At 28.6% G+C, this 8,128-nt stretch overlaps 1 long non-coding RNA gene across 1 annotated transcript; it reads left to right on the forward strand.

Moving 5' to 3' along the window:
• Positions 1-1,107: 1,107 nt before the first annotated feature.
• LOC136090647 (uncharacterized) lies at positions 1,108-7,593 on the forward strand. Its single transcript, XR_010643600.1, has 3 exons — positions 1,108-1,187; positions 7,008-7,076; positions 7,413-7,593. It is a non-coding gene; the product is annotated as an uncharacterized LOC136090647 (long non-coding RNA).
• The last annotated feature ends 535 nt before the right edge of the window (positions 7,594-8,128 follow it).

The raw sequence follows: 8,128 nt of genomic DNA on the forward strand, positions 1-8,128 counted from the left end.
GCACCGCTTCACTCTTGCCTTTCCTCTTTGTTCTATATCTCTCTCGTTTATTTCAAGATTGCACTCTCTTTGATGTTATTTCTGATCATATACACCAAGCCCTCTCTTTTTATCTATCAGCTAATATAGTAGTTGTAGGTGACTTTAATGCTCACCACTCTGAATGGCTTGCCTCTAGTGTCAGTATTTCTGCAGGCATTAAAGCCCACAACTTTCTTAATCCCTAACTCAAATAGTCAACTTTCCAACTCGCTATCCAGACAACCCGAATCATTTACCTTCTCTACTCGACTTATGTCTTGTTTCTGATCCTAGTCAGTGCTCAGTTTCTCCACATTCACCCTTAGGTGCTTCTGATCACAGTTTGATCTCTCTAAAACTAATATCTCATTCTTCTTCATCACCTGAATCCCTCTATCATCATACCTCTTACAGCTACCTTAAAGCTGACTGGGATTCTTTTCGTGACTATCTTCGTGATGGCCCTTTGGGTAGAAATCTGTTGTCTTCCTGTCAATAAATGTGCTTCTTACATAACTTCGTAGATACAGGCTGGCATGGAATCTTTTGTTACTCTCAACAATTCCAGCTTAAGCCTCACTTTCCTCCAAGGTTTTCCTCAGACTGTGCTGTTGCAATTGCCAATCAAAACCGTTACTTCCATATCTATTAGCATAACAATTCTCCTGAAAACAGACGTCTGTTAATCACTGCTGGAATTCATTGTAAAAAGGTTTTGTCCAACGCCCAAGCTAGCTATTCTCAGGTCATGAAATCTCGTTTCTCATCTAAAAAATTAGGCTCTCGTGGCTCCTGAAGAATCTATAATCCCAGTGAAAAATAAAACCGCGTCCCACATGGGTTCCGCGTGGGTTCCGTGTGGGATTGATGGGATTTACGTGGGACGGATTTTCCCATGTGGTATCCGTATGGAAATTTGTCACCTTGAACCCATGTGGGTAATCCCACATGGGTTACATGTGGGAACCATATGGTATTTACACACATGGGAAATCCCACGTGGGTTTCGTGTGGGATTTGCATGGGAATAATTTGAAAGTTGGAAACTAAAAAAAAAACTTTTAAATAAAAACTAAAAAAAGAATTTTTAAATCGACATTGCATTGCGTTACGTTTATATTGTGTGAAAATAATTTATATTAATATAGAGAATGGCAAGCAAGTATGTAAGTACCACGAATAATGTTTATCTTTCTTTTTAGAAATAAGATTAAGATTTGTGCAAATAGACGTATTATTAGGATAATATAATAGTTATTTGAATTTAGATTTTGAGTAAATTATTTGCAAACAATTAACTGATGCAAGTTGAAATGTTGTCAAAAACCAATCTTGTATGCATGGGACACTGCAGTGTCCCACAAAGAAATGCAGGTTTGAAAGTCAAAGAATTCCCAATTTTCTTTATTAAAAAAAGAAAAAAATAGGATCGAGTTGGGTTTCTGTAACTTTTTTTATGCTCCAAAACTTTTAACTTTAGATATAATAAGGTCCTTAAGACTTAAGGCACTTACGAACTACATTGAGGAACAAAAACAGGATATTTACAGAAACTTTTCAATTTTTAATTTGGAGTACCACAGTGTTATTGGGAATAAAGCCTCTGGGTCCAGTTTTCAGAGTAATATGATCTAAAGTAATGTTTAAATAAAATAATATGCTTTAAAATGCATATAGTTATACATATAACTCCTGATAGTTAACTATATGTATAACTAGTTATACATATAATTTGTTATAAAAACTTATTTTTAAAGGTTATGCTTGAACAAATTAGTACCAATTAACTCAAATTCAAAATTTAGTTAAAGTTCAAGTTAAAGTTCTTATTTATTCATTGTTTTTGTTAATTTTATATTTATTTGTTCAAATTTATCAGTTAGTACTATTTTTTACTACAGTAAGAATGTTTATCATTGTTGAATGTGATTTTATTAGTAACTCAATTTTATTTTCAACATATTTTGACACCCTTTATATTTTAAATGATGACAGCTTTACTTTTCTATTGATGTTAAATTTATTACGTTTCAATAACTCAGATTGAATCTTAACTGAATTATTGTAAGCTTTGTAGGGGTTTGTTGTATATCAAATGGTGTTGTTAATAAAGTAAAAATTATATATGTATATATATATATATATATATATATATTTTTATATATATATATATATATATATATATATATATATACATATATATATATATATATATATATATATATATATATATATATATATATATATATATATATATATATATATATATATATATATATATATATATATATATATATATATATATATATATATATATATATATATATACATATATATATATATATATATATATATATATATATATATATATATATATATATATATATATATATATATATATATATATATATATATATATATATATATATATATATATATATATATATTTTAAATGAGAAATAATGCAAATTGATTACTTATTTTACCTAAATCATAGGGTCATCTATGCATAATGATGTTAGATGATGACCCGTTTATTGAACAACTTCACCCTTTATCAAACTCAGTCAATTTTTTGCCATCTCCCATTGAAAATGTTGTCAGTTTTTGTTATCATATTATGATGGTATATCTGAATTGTTAATATAATATAAAAAAAATGCATATACCATCAATTTTTTTCTGGTTCAATTATACATTTAATCTCAACAGTACTAAAAGTAAAAAAAAACAAACATAAATTGTTCTTTAGATAAGCAAGCTAATTTCTGAATTTAGATTGTTTTTCCTATGATCCTCTACAGTTTTAAGCAACAAAAGTAAGAAGTTTTTAGACCACATTGTTGGTGTAAATACCTCTAATTTTATGTATAAAATTTTATGTATAACTAGTTATACCTATAGTTAACTATCAGGAGTTATATGTATAACTGCATGCATTTTAAAGCATTTAATTTAATTTATATATTACTTAAGATCATATTACTTTGAATACTGGACCCAGAGACCTTATTCCCAATAACACTGTGGTACTCCAGATTAAAAATTGAAAAGTTTCTGTAATTATTCTGTTTTTGTTCCTCAATGTACTTCGTAGGTCCCTTAAGTTTTATGAACCTTATTATATCTAAAGTTAAAAGTTTTGGAGCCTAAAAAAAGTTACAGAAACCTCCCTGTCTTCCCCCTATTTTAATAATTATTTTTAATAAAGAAAATTTGACTTTCAAACCAGCATTTCTTTGTGGGACACTGCAGTGTCCCATGCATGCATGCTTGGTTTTTGACAACATTAGAACTTGCATCAGTCAATTGTTTGCAGATAATATACTCAAGAACTATATTCAAATATCATATGAACATGTTAGAGAATGTTCATATGATATTTGAACATCACAAATTTAATAATATTGTTGTGATATGTTATATAAATAATACCATAATAGATTATGATTTGAAAATAAGATAGGATATGAAGGCAATGATCAAAGAATAAATTTATATAGAAATTTAGATGTTTGTTTATTAGTTTCAGAATATTATATTATGTGTAACCACGGCCTTCTATAATAACAGGCCTTGACATGGCGCAATAAAGTTGATAAACTGAAGGCCAATTCCTAATACTGTGTTTACATTTTCATCTTTTAACATTAGACGAAAGTTTGTGTTCACACTTTTTTAATAAATCTTTAAAATTTGATTGGTTTATAAATTAGATAGCGCAACTTCAAGACGATAACTTTGTAAGGTTCAAGGCGTTACATTGTAAGGTAATAATATTGTCAAACTAACGGTTAGCTTTTTTAATAATTAAAATACCTTTAAAATGCTGTGTATCTCTTTGCAAGTCGAACTATCTCAACTACAACAAAAATATCAATTTATACAACAACAACTACAATATCAATTACAACTTCAACAAAAGTATCAATACTCAACTACAACAAAAATATCAATTTATAAATTCCCGAAGAATCTAGAGGAGAGAAAAAGATGTAGTGAAGCTATCCCAAGAACTGGTTTTATTGCTACAGACTATACAGCAGTATTTCAACTTCATTGGCCAAATGAAGCACCTTTTGAAAGCAAATATGGGAAGCAACGACCTTTAAACCCACCATCTGTTTTTAAAAATATTCCGCCTAGTTGTTTAGCCACACCAGCAAGTAAAGTTAGAAAAACTGTAACTTCAAGCGGTTTTCGAAGCATTTTACCAGATGAGTTAAATGATTTTCTAAATGAGGATGAACTTATATTTGACGATATTCAATCTTTGTTAAGTGATAATAACGATGTTATTGTTTTCCAGCTTAATAAAAAAAGTTTACACATACAATCAAAAATGTACAAACTTGGTGTTCCATTATTTATTTTAGTAATTTTCAATGATTATTCACTTTTAGCTAACCATAATGGCACAACTTCTAATATTTCATCTTTAGCTGTAAACAAATTAAAGTTAATAAAAACAAAATCAGCTTTATTTGAAGCAGTTAGATTTTTAAAAAATAAAGAAAGTTCGCTTTCTGTTAAATATTCTATTCAAACACCTTAATGCTATGAGAAAAGTTAATGTTGGTGAAGTTTTATATACTTCAGATATTATATGTAGAGCATATGAGTATTTTGCTATGTGACGAAGTTTATATGACTGTTTGTGTATTGACTACAAGTTGCCAAGTATAAGGACATGATTGACTTCAAAAATAAGCTCAATGGAGGACCTAAGTTTCATAAATAGTATTTTTATGAATTTAAATCCATTGAAAAGAACTTCCATACTACTTATTGATGAGGTCTATGTCAAAGCTTCATTACTTTACCAAAGAGGTGCTTTGTTTGGTCAAGCAGTAAACTACCCTGAAAAGTTAGCTAAAACAATTTTATCATTTATGATTAAATGTCTTTTTGGAGGTCCAGAATTTATATGTAGAGCTCAACCTGTTGCAAATTGTTCTTCTGAATTTCGGTTTGCTCAATGTCAACAAATTGTTGATACGATAAATAATATTGAAAATAGTAAGACACTGGTAATAATTACTGATGGTAACCGTGTAAATCAAAGATTTTTTGGAATGTTTAAAACAGTTGATAGTAAAGCATGGTTAACAACATCAGGTATATATTTATTGTATGATTATGTGCATCTCTTAAAATCTATATGAAACAATTGGTTGACAGAAAAGACTGGCGAACTTCAATTTTTGAACAATAAAGAACTGGCTTTGGCTAAGTGGAGTGATTTAGAAACTTTATATAAAACTGAATGCAATAGTCTTTTTAAACTCTCTAAACTTACAGCTAAATCAGTTTATCCAAAACCAATAGAGAGACAATCTGTAAAGTTTTGTTTGTCTGTTTTTTGCGAAGAAACAGTAGCTACATTAAGAACGCATCCAGAGATTGAAAATAAAGCATTTGAATGTACTGCTGTATTTATTGAAAAAATATATTTTTTCCGAATGTTGTTAATGTCAAAGCACCTGGTGCTGGCATTTGGTTTAGAAATGAATTATGCGGAGAAATCCACTCAGTTGGTGATCAACAGTTACAACTGCTAAGAGATATTGCTGAACTGTCAAATTTTATGAAACCTACAGGTAAGCGTGTAAAACAGCTTACGCTAGATACTAGCAATGCAATAGCGCATTCGTGTTATGGCTTCATTGATCTCGTAGAAACTTTGTTGAGTAATGGAGCAAAGTATGTCTTATTAGGTTGGTTTTCAACAGATCCACTTGAAAAAGCTTTTTCTAAGCTTCGACAGGGATCTGGAGGTACTTACTTTATAAACGCTAAATCTGTAATTGAAAAAATTAATATTCAACATACTAAATTGATATTACAACTTGACATTCCTGTTGATGGTATCAATGGTCATACTTGTGACATATGTTTTAGAGATATTTCTACTGATGAAAAAGAACTTCTGTATAATATACATGATCTTGAAAGCTCAGTTAATAAATCTACATTAGTGGCTATAGTTTACATAGCTAGCTATGTGCAAAAAAGCGAAATAAAAATTTATGATGATTCTACCAATTATTATTATAAATATGGAAGTTATCTGTATAGCTTAAACAGAGGCGGACTTGAAATTCTTTCTGATACTCTAGTCTAATGGTCAATATTTTGCTTTTTTTTTTCAAGGTGCTACTGACCCTTTATGCAGAACATTTTGTGTTACTCAGTTTCAGATCATTGCTGCTAAATATAAATTTAAAATCACAAAAAAACAATGCAGAGTATATTCTAATATTCTGCTAAAGAATTACTCTCTAATTACCACTCCCAAAATACTAAAGCTATCATAATTTATGTGAAAATTAGTTTTGTAATTTATTATGCTATTTACTTGTTATGTTTTTTATTTTCTCATTAGCCTATATGTCTCAATATGTTTGGATTTGTAAATATTTACCCTGTTGAGATATATTGATAAAACTTTTTTTTTGCTTGAATCAACTTTTGTTGGTGTTTTTTATTGTTGGTGATTTTTATTTTTACCATTTTTAGCAAGGAAAAATTAAAAATACAGTTATCTTTCTAATATATAGATATATACTTTGTTATAGTTCTGCTTGTTATTGATACTATTTAATATTACATAAATATTCTTAATGAAATTTGAAATACGAAAAATATGATTATCTTTTAACAACTTTTTGGCTTTCTTTTTATATTTCCGTCTTTACTAGAGATTATTATTAGAAAACATAGACTGCCATTACACCCTACCTAATATAAAAATATATCAATATAAGTAAAAGTGAAAGTTTAATCGGCTTTCAGTTTTTACGGCATTTTGCGCGATGTCAAGGCCTGTTATTATAGAAGGCCGTGTGTGTGACGAAAAAGTAAAGATACTTTTGTATTCAGTGGCTATTGCACCTAAGGTTTATATCATTGAAAAAGTAGGTTTTTACATTTTTGTTTTTGTTTTTTTGTTTAACTAATTATCCTAATTGATCACTTTTTTTCAGGATTCTCCTCATGGGTTCAAGCTCATTACGCATAATATGTGTTCAATTACCCATGATACGTTAGTCATTGTAAGTAATAAATTAGAAAATAATTATTTGTGAAATATTGTAGTCATTAATGACTTCAACCTGGCTAATAATTAAAATTGCTCTCTTTCTCTCTCTCTCTCTCTCTCTCTCTCTCTCTCTCTCTCTCTCTCTCTCTCTCTCTCTGTCTCTGTCTCTCTGTCTCTGTCTCTCTCTCTCTCTCTCTCTCTCTCTCTATATATATATATATATATATATATATATATATATATATATATATATATATATATATATATATATATATATATATATATATATATTTATATTTATATATATTTATATTTATATATATTTGTATTTTTTTTTTTTTTTTTTTAGAAAATGTTTGAAGAAAGTTAGAAGATACTAAAAACCTTGGTATTATGCAAGCCGAAGCGATTTAATTAATTCAATCGACAAAAAACGACGTGTAAATCGCAAAAGAAAAAATAATATTTTTAATATTCATTTTGGATGTATTGATTAATAGCATTTATTTTAAAATAAATTCATTTTGCAACACGTTTTTTAATTTTATAAAATTTCGTCATAATAGTTTAAGGTAAATCCCACAGGTTATAAGTGGAAAACATCACATGTAAAAGATCAAAAATGCTGCACATTTTGAATACCAAATGGGATAAAGTAGCAAATACCAGATTAAGTTAAGCCTCTCTGAAAGCTTTGATGATTTATTTTAAATAACTATTCAAGTAATTTTTAAATTAAAAGAATTTTAAAAATTATCATAAAAGCATTCGGACTTTCATTTGTCTAGTATTGACTACTTTTATACCATTTGGATTAAAATATGTGTCATTTAAGATCTATAACATGTAGTATTTTCCGCCTATATCCCATGTAGGATTTACCACATAAAACCCATGTGGGATTTACCATATGAAACCCACATGGGACAAAATAATAATCCCCATATGGGTTACATATGGTAAAAACCCACGCGTATCCCATATGGGATTTACCATATGGAATCCATGTGGGATTTACCATATGAAACCCACATGGGACAAAATAATAATCCCCACATGGGTTAC

This window comes from Hydra vulgaris, chromosome 14 (genome assembly GCF_038396675.1).
Source record: "Hydra vulgaris chromosome 14, alternate assembly HydraT2T_AEP".
Taxonomy (NCBI): domain Eukaryota; kingdom Metazoa; phylum Cnidaria; class Hydrozoa; order Anthoathecata; family Hydridae; genus Hydra; species Hydra vulgaris.